Source organism: Octopus bimaculoides, chromosome 8, assembly GCF_001194135.2.
Source record: "Octopus bimaculoides isolate UCB-OBI-ISO-001 chromosome 8, ASM119413v2, whole genome shotgun sequence".
In the NCBI taxonomy this organism is placed as follows: domain Eukaryota; kingdom Metazoa; phylum Mollusca; class Cephalopoda; order Octopoda; family Octopodidae; genus Octopus; species Octopus bimaculoides.
Window position 1 is genome coordinate 78,840,174 of NC_068988.1, and position 17,977 is coordinate 78,858,150.

At 35.4% G+C, this 17,977-nt stretch overlaps 1 long non-coding RNA gene across 1 annotated transcript in view; it reads left to right on the forward strand.

The window, feature by feature from the left end:
- LOC106878502 (uncharacterized) overlaps window positions 1-6,151 on the forward strand; it is a 28,174-nt gene extending 22,023 nt beyond the window's left edge. Inside the window, exon 3 of the long non-coding RNA XR_001410505.2 lies at window positions 5,697-6,151. This is a non-coding gene — a long non-coding RNA (uncharacterized LOC106878502). The remainder of the gene's footprint in view (window positions 1-5,696) is intronic.
- Window positions 6,152-17,977: the final 11,826 nt, after the last annotated feature.

A 17,977-nucleotide genomic window follows, 5' to 3' on the forward strand; every position in this document is an offset into this window, starting at 1 on the left:
TATATATATATATATAAATATATATATATATATATACTCTTTTACTTATTTCAGCCATGCGGCCGTGGTCATGCTGGAGCACCACTATGATCTTTCTTACTTCCTCAGTCTGTGTGTTTCACAGCACCACTTCTGTATGTGCCTTTGTCCCAGCTGTTGGTACATTTGGTGTATAGTGGAGTTTGATTCTGCTGCAGGGAATACAGGGAAAATAGATTCCTCTTATAAGGATGAAAACATCCAATTTTTAACTGGATCAACTGTTAAATACCCAATTTAGTAAAGATAAACTTTACAATTCATATTGGTATACATTAGATTTATAAAAATGAAAAGAAAATGGAGATATATAATTGTCAATTAAAAAATTTAAATTTCTTAACATAGCGTTATATTATATTGATATAATAATATAAATAGAATATAATAAATAATAAATATTAAATACAACTTACATACAAATACATACAATTATTTCGATTCTTACCCTCATATATCAAACATTACACTGAAGAAATTCTTACCTATTAACATGGATTTAAAGTGTCTTTTATTGTGGGTAAGAATCGAAATAATTGCATGTAATTTGTATTTATTATTTATTATATTATATTATTAAATGAATATAATATAATATAATATAATATAATATTATGTGAATAAATTTTAATTTTTGAATTGAAAATTGTATATCTCCATTTTCTTTCAATATATATATATATATATATATATATATATATATATATATATATATATGTAAATATATGTATGTGTGTGTGTGTGTGTGTGTGTGTGTGTGTGTGTGTGTGTACAAGAAACTCTCAGAATCTTTCCAGCTTGAACTTCCTTAAGGCAAACTGGAAACAAATTGAGAAAGAAGATGCTCAAACAAAACTGGTCTAAATGTCTCTCCTCACCGGACATCGACATGAAACTTCAACAATTCATGTCTGTAATGCAAGCCATATGCTACAAATGTGTCCCGGAGAGAAAGGCCACTGTAAACAAGAACAAAATCCCCAGGGAGAGGAAAATTCTTATGAGACGGCTTACAAAAGTTTCAAATCGCCTAAACAAACAAATTGAAAGCAGTGAAAAGTGCCATGAAAAAGAAAGAGCAGACAATGAAGCCTGGGCTATAGACAATATAAAATCTAACCCCAGAGCTCTCTACAAGTTTTCCAAAGCAACAGCTTCAGTGCACTGCAGGATAGGGCCACTCCTAGAAAAGATGGTACACTCACAGGAAACCCAATGAGGATAAGCGAAATACTAAATGAGCAATTCAAAAGTGTTTTCACTCCACCCCTAGGACACTTTCAAGTCAGCAATTCAACTGACTGTTTTACCACTGCAGATATAAAAACAGAGACAATGATGATCGATTACATCAATATAAAGCAAGACGTTGTAATAAGGGCTATAGATGAAATGAACCCAAACTCAGCTACTGGCCCTGATGGATTCCCAGCAATCCTTCTAAAAGTATGTAAGCGAGTCCTAGCAAGACCACTGCAGTCCCTCTTTCGCTTCCTTGCATCTGGCATACTCCCAAGAAAACTGAAGGGGGGCAAAATATGTCCTATTCATAAAGGAGGTAGCAGAGCGGAGGCCAAAAACTACACAGCTACCTCTCTGACGTCGCACATCAGCAAGGTCATGGAACGAATAGTCAGAAGAAAGCTAATCGCCTTCCTTGAAGAAAATGACTTGCTGCCTGACACCCAATATGGTTTCCGACCAGGAAGTAGCTGCCTGACTCAGCTCTTACAACACTATGACTGGGTGCTGAAACAGCTGCTCAACCACTCAAATGTGGAAGTGATATATCTCGACTTTGCGAAGGCCTTTGATAAAGTCGATCATGGAATGATAGGTCACAAACTGCGTGATCTCGGTATAGCTGGAAAATTGGGAGAATGGCTTCACGACTTTCTGAAGGATAGAAGTCAGGTGGTAGTAGCCAATGGGGCCATCTCCAATGACACGCAAATAGTGAGCGGTGTTCCGTAAGGCACTGTTTTGGGACCACTACTGTTCATAATGGCCCTCTCAGACATGCCCTCAGCCACACGCAGAGCCACAATCACAAGTTATGCAGATGATACAAAAGTCTCACAGGTAATACAGAACCCTGAAGACACTATGCGCCTGCAATGTGAGCTGGATGAAATATACAAGTGGGCTGAAAAGAAAGCATGCAGTTTAATGTTGAAATGTTTCAAGCCTTGTGCTATCAGCATGTAAAACTAAATGCAATACCCATTAAATACACTGGACTTGGAGGGACTGCAATCCCAGAGGCACAGTCAGTGCGAGACCTGGGCATTCACATGAGTTATGATGCATCCTTTCATGTGCATGTCGCTAAATTAGCAATGAAATGCAGACGGCTGACCAGATGGATTCTTAGGACTTTTAGAACAAGAGATCAGGAAACCATGATGGTCCTCTGGAGCACACTTGTCCTAAGCCACTTTTGACTATTGCTCTCTCAGCTATGGTCACCAACCAGTGTCGAGTTAATCTCAGAACTTGAGGCAATCCAACGAAGCTACACGAAGATAGCCTCTATGCAGCATATAAGCTATTGGGAAAGACTCAAGAGATTAAGATTCTATTCCTTAGAGCGTAGGCGAGAAAGATATGCCATAATATACATCTGGAAGATCCTCGAAGGACTTGTCCCAAACTTTGGCATTGAGAGTTACACAAATACTAGAACTGGGTGCCACTGCATAGTGCCAAGAACTCCAAATTTGTCATCAAGATGTGGGACAAGATACTGAAATAGCCTGAGCTTCAGAGGTCCACAGCTCTTTAATATCCTCCCGAAGAACCTGAGAGACCTGCATGGGGTGGATGTTGGTGTCTTCAACTTAAAGCTGGACCTCTTCCTGTCAAGTGTCCCAGATGAACCAACTTCGCGGCAGGAGGTGCAAATGAGGGCAGCTGCATCAAACTCTCTGATGCATCAAATGTCAATTCCTTAAAAGCATTTGTGAAGTAAAATTATGTAGCAACACCAAATGGCGGTGCCCCAGCATGACCACAGCTCATGAGCTGAAACTAGATAAAATGAAATGATATATTATATTCGAGGAAAAAAATCAAAACCAAGACAGAATGAATATCTTGAGTCATTTAGAATAATTCAATTAGGGTAAGGTAAATTCTAAGTCTTACACCCGTTTCTGGGATAATATAAGCGGTAGGTTAATATGTCCACGCACCGGGTAAGCCGTCATCAGAGACAAAGTATGAATATTTTAGATAGGGAAAATTTACAGTTTACAAGAAATAAAATTCACAGTTTATAAAGAATAAAGGAGTATTTATTCTTCTATTTACTCCTTTATTCTTCTATTTTATTCCTTATAAACTGTGAATTATATTGCTTGTAAAATGTAAATATTTCCTGTTTAAAATATTCATACCTTGCCTCTGATAATGGAATACACTGCGTGTGAATATACTAACCTACCGCTGCGGTTATCCAAGAAACGACTGTAAGACTTCAAATTCACATTACCCGGATTAAATTATTCTAAATGACTTCAGAAACTTGTTCAACCTTGGTTTTGATTTTACCTCTAATATAATATGTACCTGCTATAACAGAACCCTAATACGGATCCCTAGATCCAGCCTTAGCTGTGATCTTGGGACCTAATGATCGATCAACTATAGCACTTACTTAGCGTATCTATTCGTTTAGATCACAAGTGGAGTAAACCCCTCATTTTCTTTATATATATATATATATAATTATGTATGTATGTATGTATGTATGTGTATGTATGTATATATATGTATGCATGTATGTATATATATATATATATATGTATGCATGTATATATATATCTGTGTGTAATTGTGTGTGTGTACGTGTGTGTGTGTGTGTGTGTGTCACACCATTATCATCATTGTTAAGTACAACGACTGGATTACTCCCAATTATTAGTATGTTTAAACCAACACGGAGAAGAAAGAATCCTTTAAACGGTCAACAAATTGCTTCGTTGCACGAAATTATGTCTTTTACGTTTAAACCCCGCTAGAACCTAATCTGCACTTTACATTCACTAGTTATTAAATTAAATTACTAGGGAAGTGCAATAAGAAACTCTCTCGATTAATAAACATTGGCTTGTTACAAATCAAGTAATAAAGTGTTATATAAGGATAGCGTGCCTTGTGGTTGACTGGGTCCCTTATACATTCTGAGATGAAACCCCTGAAAAGAAGGATCTTCTCCTTCATTCTTCCTCTTTCGATGAAAAAGAAAATGTATCAGATGAAATATTTCAGTTAAATTTTAATTACAGGATTAAACATATTTCAAAATTGAAACATTGAATTAATCAGTGAGACTTGAAGCAGAAGTCATTAAAACATAACACTTTAGTCCGATCGCACCAAATTTCGAGAGACTCACTTCTCATTCGTCTATTTTCTAAAAGAAACAAAAAAGAGAAAAACAACGTAAACTGTATTTTTAAATGAATAATTATCAACAATAGCATGTATATGTGTATGTGTGCGTAGAAACGTAGATTCATCACTGCCCCAGTTCTTTTGTTTATAAGACCATCGTTCTCAATAGGAAAGTATCAGTGTAAGGATAGCAATGGCATGCTGTGTACTTACGCATTCAACGGTTGTATATTTGACTGTAATCCAGTATTTCACATGCCCTGTATACTTATATATTTACATACATAGACAATAATGTGTGAACACACACAAACGCATATATATAAAAACACACATATATCTATAAATATATGACTAACATATAATGACTTAGGAAGAGACAAAGGAAAGTAGTGATTAGTTTTATATATCAGCGAGAAATTACGTTTTGGAAATGTTGTGGAAAATAAGTTCAAAGTGATCTACTGAGGAAAGATAATAACTTCAGAGGCTTCCAATACAAGCCACATGAACCAAGGAAGCACAGTTTTAGTGTATCGGTGTGTAAATTTAATCACAAAATATTTGGTCTTTAAGATGGTGAGGGGGTTCAGAGTCGGTCAACGTTGTTATGTAACAAGTACTTATTTCTACTACCCTGAAAGACAAAGTGAACCTCAGCGAGATTTGAACTGAGAATAAAAGGGTAATTGAATATCACCACAAATTTTATTCCAATGCCCCACTGATTCTGTCATCCACCACCCCTTAATATACCAACATTATTATATTTCAGATTTTAGAAATCACAGCAAAGTTTTCTTGCATCAGTTTTCCACATTTTGAATTAATAAAATGTAAATTTATTTAATAAAACTATCAATAATCATTGTGAATGGGTTGCAAAACTGGTGTCGCTGATGAAGCTAAGTTACATAACGACTGATTATCGATTTATTAATTCCACGTTAAAAGAGAAATTTAGAATTCCATACAATTTAGTGTAAATTATAATGACGAGTTGTCACATCCATCAGTTACAAGCTTTATAAAACAACATCCGACAATTAAAATCAACTGCAGCTGACATGGGGAGGGGAACAAACCTGGATGAATTATTAAGTATCAATGGTCATTTTTCACTTCTCTTCTCCTGATGCCAAAAAGACCCTTGTTGACTTAATTTCGCAGCGAGACTAATAATATTCATTGTTATGAATTCGTATATTTATCTATTTACAACCCACGCTCTATTGTTTTCTTTTTTGTTTTTTTTATAGATCACTAATACATCATGTGAAGAGATCAGGCAGCGGTTTCCTTCTAATTCCGACATAATATTCGTAACAATTGTATTTAGCCATTCAAAAGCGAGCTACCTGTATGTTACGGTTAGCAATACAACTAGATTTCGTTGTAATTGGTTTATAGTATATATGTTTATCTTATATGAAACAGAAATGAGAACATATTACGTGAAAAACTTTAGACGTCATTTGCCAGCGTGTATGACTATGTGGTACATACTATACTTTGACTGTTGGGTGTCTACATAGTCACCAGTAAACATAGAAACTATCTCCAACTCCTCGACGCAGTGCGACATCGAGGATTGACAGCTGGAAAGACAAAGGGCTGCAGTAGAACTAGACGGATACTCATTTTCCGATGAGTAGAGTGGAGCGGTTCAGGAATCTCAAAACCTCACGATCATGAGCATACTAGGAACACTATGTTTAACAGCATTTTTGATATAAATATGAGATATTTAGTATACGAAATAATGCATTATGTTTAATGTTTTATATTTAAAATATCAAAGTATGTTAACGTACATCATATGCTATGCTTAATAACGTTAATATACATAGGCTAATACAATTCCTAAAATGAGGTCATTTAATAAAACTACATTTAATTTTCACTTTAAAATGGTATTAAGAATTAGGATAGTAATGCTTGATGTCCATTTTGAAGTCAGTACTTTACACATATGTATATACGAAGTATAAAATTAGTTTAAGCTACTTATAGACGGATAAAGTGATGCGTAAATTGAAAACTTTTAATTAAGATTTTAAATTTTTGTATGTCACGCAGGTTTATTTACAAAGATACATTATCAAAAAGAAAATTACATATTTTGTTTTATTACCCGAAGAAATTCCAAACATTTTTCTCTCATTAGTGAGATAAATCAGTAAAAAAAATTTGCTTTTTGTCAAATAACTTGTCCCTGTCAAAGGCAAAGTGTTATGAGTGGCTCGTTGTGTCGTTCTGGTAGCGTCAGCGACTTCTGGCTCTAGTGCTTATTAGTACACAAATATATAAATATTTTAAAATTCCCAGTAGACGACAGGAATTTAGTTCACCAACCTATATGACAACAGATACTCACCTAAGGGGGGTCTAACAACGCACTTTCCCAAACTATTTATATTATCCCACTCTTCTCATAAAATAGAGGAGCTATTTTCTTAAACGGAATCTTATACCGTTTAACAGAAGCTCCAATCTCTACATTTAGCAACATTTATCATGTAATTGATACTGCGAGTTCATCAAATGGAAGTGAAGGCTAAATTATTTCTACAAGATCAGTAAAAGTCGGTTGTTTTGCTTTGAATGTTGTGAAATGTCTCTAAATCTGTCTCTTTGGCATTGTGCCGTATAGTAATATTATGTTCGTGCTGGCACCAAACCTACAATATTCTCCCTACCCTTAAAACTTATAGTTATTTTAATCATACGTTATAAACCGGCTTCCTTTTTTTAAAATTCTTTTTATATTTTTAGAGAGATCTTTTATCTGAAAGAGTTGAAAGATTGTATTTTGATAGAGATATATTAACGATTTCTTTACAGTATCTACACTATTGTCTAATTTTATTGTGTGGTTTTATTCATTTTTGTAAATAACATCAACATTTTACTACATATATTTTATTGATACATCGTCATCATAATGTCACTATCTCTCTCTCTTCTCTCACTCTCTCTTCTCTCACCCTCTCTTCTCTCACTCTCTATCTTCTCTCTCACTCTCTCTCTCTCTTTCTCTCTCTCTCTCTTCTCTCACTCTCTCTCGCTCTTCTCTCTCTCTTATTTCCGTCACTTTTGCTTCGTTTCTTTCTTCCTTTCTTCTATGCGCTCTACAACTCCCTCCTCTATCTTTCTCTTAAATACACAGAATTATTTGCGATTTTCTGTGCACCGCAGAGTAAGGTTTGTATCCTGATCTCGCGATGTTTTCAATCTAGTGCACCCTTTACTTCATATATTTAAAATGATAGCATATAATTTGGAGGAGATTTGGCTGTTGTTTGTAGCAGGTTGAATGAATACCTAAAGCCCCTTCCCCCGTTGTCTCGTGACTTGAATTTATATATATTTATCTCAGCTGTACCCGAATTAGACAAATATTTCATAGCTCTTGATAGTTTTGTTCTCTTAAGCTACTAAGGAATTTTACGAAATAATATGCTAAACTGACGAGGAATTCTGTACGATACTACATACCAGAACCCCGAGGAACGCTAATAATACTAGACTTAAATTCAAAGAAGCAGCATACAAATAGAAATACTGTGTCATACAGTATTCCAACGCGAAGTGTTTTATTATAAACACTGTAGCCCTGCATGACCGCATTCAATTAACTGAAACTAGTAAAAGCAAAACACGACATACAGTGCTGATATGTTATGCAGTATAGGAACTATACATATCATAGAATAGAGAAATATGAGTAGAAGATTGAGTAAAAGTAAAACGTCAACTAAGGTTTTATCGACACTCAAACATTATATTCGTGTCCATTATTAACACGTGAAGGTATTTAGAATCTAAATATACATGTATCCGTTTTGCACAGCTATATATTGGTTTTAAATTCTGGCACAAGGTCAGCAATTTCGGGGGGTGGGGCAAGTCGATTACAGCCATCCCAGTGCTCATCTGACACTTATTTTATTGACCCCAAAAGATGAAAGACAAAGTCGACCTCGGCGAAATTTAAATTCCGAACGTTAAGTCGAACGAAATGCTGCTCAGCATTTAACACAGGCTGCTAACCATTCTGCCAGCTCACCGCCTTACTTTTGGGCACTTATATATTAGCAAAAGAAACTTGTAATAATACGGAATTCCGTGCGACATTTCTCCCATTACGGTACTTCTACGAATATGATATGGCCTATACTCGTCCGCTGTGAGATGGTATTCCTTTCACATCTTCTCATACGATAGAGCCATCATATTTAACATGGTGCCCAAGTGATATAGTGTTTATTAAGGTTCTTTCTCTAATATGATACAGCAAACACATGCAACACAGCACCCATCGTGCTTATATCACACACGAAATACTTGTAACATGACACCTTCTGTGACATAGTGTTCATTCTAATGGAACAAAACAAACAATTTTTGTAACACGCCACCCACTGTGACATGGAATTTGCTATAGTGCTTCCGTCAAAATCATACAGCAAATACCGTGAGAAAAGCTATCACGTTTTTATTCGGTTGAAATTTGATAATCACTTCAAGAATCTCAATTAATTTTTCACTAATCGCTTGAACAGACAAGTAAGTAATTTCAAACGTAACTGGATAAAAAACCCCACTTAAAAAGACATTATCTGAAGCTGTGAGACATTTTAAAACCAATTTTACTCTGGGAGAGTGAAATTATGGCATTTAAAAGAAAGAAGGAACTCTACCTTGCAAGTATTTCGAATGGGAGAAATTAACTAAATTTTAGATTTGTTTGACGCATTCGTTCATGGACAAATGAAGGAATAAAAGTTATTTGTGAGTTGATGAAGAAAATAATTCTAGAATACTCTCAGCTTGGGATTTATGACTTCAAAACATTTTCAAGTATTCCTAGAGGTCTGTATCTGAGCAGGAAACAAACTTACTTTATATTACTTCACTACACCTATCAGTGGGAGACAGTTACTAGGTTTTCTGGGGAAGTAGCGGCCTCTACTTAGTTGGCTAACGGAAATGAAACCAAAGGAGGTAAAAATATTCATAAAATCTTTCGTAACATGTAATATGAATGAAACTGTCATGAATTACTGTTCCTTATTGCCGTGTGATTTGGTTGTAAACTCATTAAATTAGCAGCTTCATGATTAATTCGAATAAAACTGTTTTATTTAATATTTTAAACTTCCTCTATATTTTCAATAAACTAGTTAAAAACAGCACGACAATATTAAAGACACTAGTCTTGAAATGGAATATCTATGTATTAAGCGTTTGTAAATCCATTCACGAAACTTTTAAAACTTTTTGTTATGTCAACAATTGATTTCTTTCTGCTTAGAAGTATTTCCTTATAATATTTTACATAAAAGCTAATCATTTCGTTTTCGTCTTATTTTCATTCGTCTCTACTGTTATAAGTTCATGAAGTGTTTCAAAGACGAATTCTGCTCAGGTAAATACGGTAGTTTTTTCCAGATACTTTGGCATGAAAAGAACTGAATTAATCACAGCAAGTCTGACCCTCGTTAGTCCCAGAGCTGACAATGCATAAGGAGATGAATGTTTATATGGGAATGTCATTTAATCCCAAGCCGTCGCTAATACAGTAGAATTATGACCAAAGACTGTTGTGTCGACGCCCCCAGACGATGAAGTAGGCTAGCCCAATACGTAGATATAGAGGGAGAAGTCTAGACGTCGAAGTAGTTGAGTAGAGGTCATCCGAACGTGCGATATAACAAAGACAATCCAAATATGACCATCGCGTCTTATTTGCAAGTATAGTGAATTCAGGTTCACCTTATCCAATGGCTGCTTCCATTTACCAGAGAGTAGAGGTAATTCGAAAGAAATATGGCTGTTATTTTCAGCAGATGAAGCAACTATGATAAGGTGAATTCGTCTGTTGAGAGCTAAGTGTCTTGGACTTGGGTATAATACACTATAAGTTACGAACCCCAAATCTCTCTGTTAGTTATATGTTCGTCGTCCTCACATCTATCTGTGAATTTGTCCTTATAGCATAAGAATAGAATTAACTCGAAGTGCATCGTTCACGTGTTTTCCCAAATCTTTGGTGCTTTAGACAAGTAATATGAAATGAGAACTGAAATTACGTTATGTTGTAGAATTGCACAGGCCATTAAGAAAGCAAGTACTGCTTTTATTTGACAAGACATAATGCTATATGAGCAGACACGAGCTGTTGTGACAATCATTCATGTACTTCTCAAAACATTAGCAGCGTACATTAAGTTAAATGACTTAAAACTACTTCGCACAGTCAGTTTTCCAGTAGCTTGTCTAACTGTCAACACCCGTAAACGTCAAAATAAAATTAAATTTGATTTCTTTTTCCAGGAGTGTTCACCACAGCAATAAACGGAAATAGTTTTAACTTGGAATCGTAGCAACATCTCAGATCATACACGCCAGAAGCTTATCATTAAGCTTCACACCCAATTTAAAAGTACCGTTTATTTTTATTCTATTTAAAATATTGTGTTCGTTACCATTTTCTGATAAATTCGATTATAAATGCGCCATAAGTTCAAGATTAATGAGGTTGTCATTAGATATTGAGCTTATAATAGACTTCCAGCAAAACTATTTCTTATTGAGCTTGTAGAAGAATTTGTGTGCTTTTGCTTATCACATTAAACTGCCGGCTTCATATGCTTCTATCCTGTACATGAATTCATCCCTTTTATTTGATAGCATTGCTTAAAGCTTCAAAACGCTAGAAACTGTTCGCAATCGAAAGAAATCTGTTTCATCTTTTTTTTTTCACAGTGAATTCTACTTAGCAGCTATTTATGTAATAATGGTAAAATACGTATTTGTACAAAGCCATTTACATTACATATGAAACTTCTTGGTGTTGCCAATGTTTCCACAGCATTTTCACAGTTCAGTGGTTGAAACCAGTAAAAGCTTAAAAAATAACCATTAAAAAAAATTATTTGTATGTCTCCTTTACAAAAAGCAGGCTTTTACTAAACCAACGGAAATCTATATTTTAACTTCGTAGCGTAGTTTCAAGTGAGAGAGTTCCTGAATATTCGGTGATTTGACTCAATCAATTGGTTTTGATTTGTGGTTCTCTCCCCTTTGCGTCACTTTCAACAGGAATTCGTATGAAAAATACTTGAAACCTACATCGCCGCATATTCTCTCCATGAAAGACATATATATATACGTATGTAAGAAACTAGTACATAATGGTTGAATACGTCTATGTATTCTGGTTTCTAATTTCGTAAATATCAACATTACTTTTCACCTCATAATAAATATCAGTAATATATTCTAAAATTTCCGATTGTTTCCTCAAATGCGGAAGGACAGCGGTCATGATGGTGTTCACGGTCATCCAGGCGGGTGGGGGGAGAAGTGAAGGGAAGTCATCCTCAGCCTCGAAAACCTTTTGAAACAGGGTGATCCTCTGGGTGTCTAATAACCCTCAGCAGCCAGATGACGGTGATATTAATCCAAGCTATGAATTAACTCTAGGAGAGTTAATCAGCTATTTCAACAATGCCTCTTCATCAAGAGGTACGGCAGGACGCTACATCACAAGAAATATGATTTCTGAGGGAATCAAGTACATGTATAGAAAGTATATATAACTACACGAGTACATAGAATGTCGATAGAACTACACATTTCGTTGTCATTCAAATGCTTTCTTTCCAGTTAGCAATTTGGCACTCTCGTTTTAATATTACACCGAGGAGGGACTTTAGTGAAAAACTTGCCACTTCTTGGGAAACGATGGGCCAGATTAATACAATATAAATGAAAGTAAACTACAATCTTTGATGACATCGAAGCGAAGTCATTGTTAATAATATCCACCGAACTTGTACTGAATGGTTCATGGATTTTTATAATCTAGGATTTTTGTATACTTTATCCTTACAATACAAATCAGAGTTTCGCGTGAGCCAATGTTTAATGTTTACAAGTAAGCAGATATAATACATATATATATGTATGCATATGTGTGTATATATGAGTACATATATTTGTGTGCGTCAGTGTGTGTGTGTGTGAGAGAGAGGGCGAGTGTGTATATGTATGTATGTATGCATGTATGTATGTATGTATGTATGTATGTATGTATGTCATTATTCAGTTTTATTTCAAGATTTCTTGCGAATAAGGAAAGAGCCAGTTTCTAACCTACATTCAAGGCTCCTTCATTGGAATTTCAAAATCAACCACAGGGTATTTTGGTATGTATGTATGTATGTATGTATGTATGTATGTATTATGTATGTATTATGTATGTATGTATGTATGTATGTATGTATACGTGCCGGTTTGTATGTTTTGTACTATGTATGTATTCTCATGCATATAGTTGCATATCTAGACATGCTCATATATATACTTATTTGATAAACTCCTGGAAAGTTTTACAAACTTTCTTCAGTTTCAGTGACTGCTTGGATCTGCAGTCTTCGAATCAGCTTTCTCCTTTCTGGTTTTGAGAAGTCTAATTGCTCAAGATTAGTATTCAGGCAGTGAGCTGCATATCCCAGTGCCCCAATAATTGCAGGTATAAACCTGAACTTGTAATCTGGATAGAGTAACTGCAGATTCCTCAATAGTCCAGCGTAGGTATTGTCTTTTTCATTGATCTTCAAGTTTTGCAAACTTTGTTTAGGGATGGATTTCGATATTTGGTGATTAAAAGAGGTTGCCGAAGAGATATGTTAAGACATTCAAAGGGATTTTTAGATCGCTGCTAAGCCTCTGCCGCCTTGTTTTCGTTTTAGGTAGAGGTGGTCTACGTGATTTATCTCGCTGCTCTATGACTTCCAGATGTTTAAACATCAGGCGTATTGACGAGAAAAGATTCTCTTTCGCCTATAAATAGTAGCCTGTCCACGAACAGGCAAAACCCATACCTTGTGTGTGTTCGATATTGTGATTGTGTGTATATATATATGCATACATGGGAGAGGAACGCTAAGAAGTTCCTGGCATGTTCACTGTTACCATAAGTGTGTGAATCTGAGAGAAATATATTGAATAAAATCATAATTAACTGATCTTCTTGTATTTTGTTTTACACAGAGCCAGGAACTCCTCAGCACCCCTCGTATATATATATAATCTCTCTCTCTCTCTCTCTCCCTCTATCTCTCTCTCTCTCTCCCTCCCTCTCTCTCCCTCTCTCTTTCTCCCTCTCTCTCTCCCTCTCTCTCTCTCTCCCTCTCCCTCTCTCTCTCTCTTTGTGTGTGTATGTGTGTATGAGTGTTACATTGCAGAAAATTGTATAAAAGATATCGATTTTGCGTCTATAGAATGAATCACATATCAATTACTTATTGGTAAGACATAGATATAGGTTTCTTTTATGTCCATGTGTTGAAGAGCTCGCTGAAAGATTCATCTATACTCGAAATTGTCTTTCCTTTGCAAGTTTCGGAGAGGTTAGCACATGATCTTTCTTGTTATCTTACACAGTAGACCACATTTCTTTCTGTATATTTGATATGTTGATTGTGGCACAAATCTCACAATTCTTTTTACAAATAGATAGTTCAGATTTTTTTAAATCTCTGTTATTTCAATACTAGATGTGGTATCTACATGCATTGCATTGCCAAACCTTAAGTTTAGTCAATATACTGTCATTAGCTATGTTATGATTTTCTCCAGTTGCACTCTTTGTTACAATACAAAGCGTAAATTGTATCTGTTAACATTCTTTAGTATATTTCGAAACCTTTCTTTGGCTCTTTTATACAATCTATCTTTTTGTGTGTAACTGAATAACCAGGTAACTGCACACACAAACACAAATATACTTTCTCTTTCTCTCTTTCTCTCTTTCTCTCTCTCTCTCTCTCTCTCTCTCTCTCTCTCTCTCTCTCTCTCTCTCTCTCTCTCTCTCTCTCTCTCTCTCATCGTCACTCACTCGGTTCTAGTTATTAGTTACCCGCTTTGTAAAGAGTTGTCATGCGTCCAATAATCTGTCAGTTATTCCGCCATCTTAGAAAACACAGACCAAATAGATTGCTACTAGATTGCATATAACTACAGACTGTTGGTGCAATCTGTAAGTCAAAAGTTATTTTTAAACTGTCGTATCGATCAAATTGAATCATATAACATTTCGCCGAAATGGACTGAATTTGAATTCCAAGTGTTTTTCTCTCTCTACTTTTCTTCCTTTCGCTTTATAACCACTATATTTTTCTCGGTCATTTTACCACTTTCGCTTTCTCTCTCACTTTCTTTTTCTCTCCGTCTTTTCCTTCTTTTCCTCTCCTTTTTTGTCCTTCTCTCTCTCTCTCTCTCTCTCACATACACACTTACACACACACGCACGCACGCACAATCACACACAAACGCACAGAAAGGTCTCTCTTCGTTATTTCTCCTCTTTTTTATGTTCTGATATATTCTCTCTTTCCTTCATCAATAGAGTGTTAGCTATGACAGACATAGTTATATATAGACAGATAATAGACCTATAGAAAATTGGATAAATTAATCGATATCGTTTCAGATGTATATATATATATATATATATATATATATATATATATATATATATATATATATATATACACACTCGCATAAAAACATGCATTGATATACTTGTACGTTTATATATGTACATAGGTACATCTAGGATAGGTAGGTAGTTGATAGATAGATAGATAGATAGATAAGTAGACTTATAAATATATTTACCACTGCCTATCTTCTTTTTTTTAGCTCATTTTTCTTTCATCTCGTTTCTCTTCGTCCAATTTTACATTGTTTCTCTCTTCCTTCTGTTTCTTTCTCTTATGTACTTTGTCAATACCAGATTTATCTCGGTCACCTCCCCCACTTTTTCTCTCGTTTCTGTATTCTCTTTCTCCCTTCCCTCTGACGTTTGTGCAAGTAAAATATTGGAATTGGTAAAATGCCATTAAAAATATATTTCCAGGAAACCTTGGCACTATAAAAATCTTATAGTTTCTTGTCTTATTTGCTGATTACTACATATTTTATTGTCCGTATTATTATTTATGGTTCTCTGTGACATTCACCCGTTGTTCATCATTGGTAAAATAATTATGAGGTCGTTGATCTCCGCTATAACTCCCACCTTTACAAAAATGTTGTTCTTGGTTCACCTGAGGACAACCATAATCGAGCAGATCTATAACTAAAGCATTCAAGACATATCTTTCTTCTGTTCATGTTTCTCAAACACGGTGTATCTACATTTAATTCTCTAATGTAACCCAGTAAAGTATCATATGAGGTAATGTTCACTGTTTTTACTAGCCTGTCATGCTATTATGTGAAGGTACCTTCCTTGGTCCAGTCTTTTACATGTATCGTTTCTTCTGTTCATGTTTCTCAAAAACGGTGTATCTATAATTAAATTCTCTAATGTGACCCAGCAAAGTATCATATGAGGTAACATGTAACAGTTTCGTTATATCGTATAAAATGGTTTCTGCTTCCTAAGATAATTACAAACACCAGGAATTTTGTTTGATAGAGAAACAAAGAATAGATTAAAATCGAAACCTTAGGGCTGGTTGATGGATATTTCATATTGATCTAAGGAGGACGAAAAACAAAGAATTAAATAATTCTTTTCAAACCCGAGAGGAATTTGAATCCAGAACTTAAAGACATGTAACTAAATACAAAATATATACCGGAGCTTGATGGAATTCAAGGTAGGCTTTGTCGGAAAAAATTCATATAGCCAAGGTAATGTTCACACGTGTAGCAGGTGAACCTTATGTGGAGCCATATTGTAATATATGGTACAAGATTAAGTGTAACTGACAATTTTGTTTCTGGGCAGCATGGTTCCCTAGATGCAGAAGTACATGAACGCGTTCTGAAATAATTGTAGCATTTGAGAAGCATGAAAAAAGAGTCTGGGCAAATTACAGCATCACCAAGATCAGGCGTTTACAAGGCATGTATTCTAATAGTTATTTTGCTCTTTACTGAAACATGGACAGTACACTGATATTGCAATCTTCTTGAATGCTTTCATTAAAAATGTCTGATGCATACTCGACATCAAGTGGCAAAGTAAAACACTTGACACAGAATCTTTCAAAGGCAGAATGCACAAGCTTTCAGTCACTTATAACATTTAGATGCAATGGCCGGGTCACGTTGTGCGTATGGAAAAAGTCGATTCCAAAGCAACTATTCAGCGGTGAGCTGTGTACCGAATGCGTCTTAGGCATAAACTACAAAATAAATAAATACATAAATAAATAAATAAATAAATAAATAAATAAACAAAATAAATAAAATAAAATTACAAAAACTGTCATAAAAGGCAACCTGAAGGAACTGCAAATCAATGTGAATAACTAACTTTGGAAAGAGCAGAGTTGCGGAAACGTATAGGGGGAAGCTGTAAAACTTTCGAAGTGGGGGGCCTTGAGCACGAAAGTCTAAAGCAGTGGCTTTAGAGGTTGTCATCAGAATCTCATAGAGAACCTAAAGTGTTGGAGGTGTGAAACTTGTCACGTGCTCCTCTCCAAGGCTAGGTATATCAACCATCTCAAGTCCCGCGAAAGATCAAATGTCCTTCCTCCTAGACCAGTTAATTCGACGTTCGTAGTATGTGAGAGGGCTTTCAAGTCGATTTCGTGACGGTTCACAGGGATCATATTTCGCAAAGTAATCCGATCGATCCAGTGGAAGTTGGAACTTTCGCCCGTCAATTATGCTTCACACCATGTAGAATCCGGGCTGAATAGTCGTCTCAGTGGCCGTAAACGGAATATCAGCAACACGGCAATCATCTATGAAGATGGAGCAATGACAAAGTATGTATGTATGTATGAATGTATGTATGTATGTATTTATGTATGTATGTATGTATGTATGTATGTATGTACGGATGGATGGAGGGATGGATGGATGGATGGATGGATGGATGGATGGATGGATGGACGAACGGGTGTGTGAGGTAGATGAAACAAAAACATTCTCAATATGCATATATATATATATATATATATTTCGTTTGGGGATTTGGTTTGCAAGATTCTTTAGGTGAGTTGGTGTGTTGAAACATTCTGTTGTGTCTGGGGAGAGTCATTCCCTTTTTGTGCCTTATAATTCAACACACTCACAAGTAAAATTTCCACTCATTTCCTTATTCAATTTTCTAAACTTTTCGATGTTTCTTGCAACGTTTTCAATAGTCTTTGACTCTGTCCGTTATTGAAACTGCGTTCTTTTTGTTTGTTTGTGCGCATGTGTGTGGGTCAATGTGTGTGTGCATACACATGTATGTATGCATGTATGTATGCATGTATGTATATATATATGTATGCATGTATGTACGTGTGTGTGTGTGCGTATGTATATATGTATATATGTGCGTACGTTTGTATGTATGCTGCTTGCATATTCATGTGTTTATGTGTCCGTATGTGTGTTTGCATGTGTGTGTGTATCTCTGACTCATTGTGTGTGCATGTCTGAGTGTGTATGTGTATGGGTTTTTGTTTGCAACTATGTACTGTGTCTGTATGTATGGATGTATATCTCCATATGTATG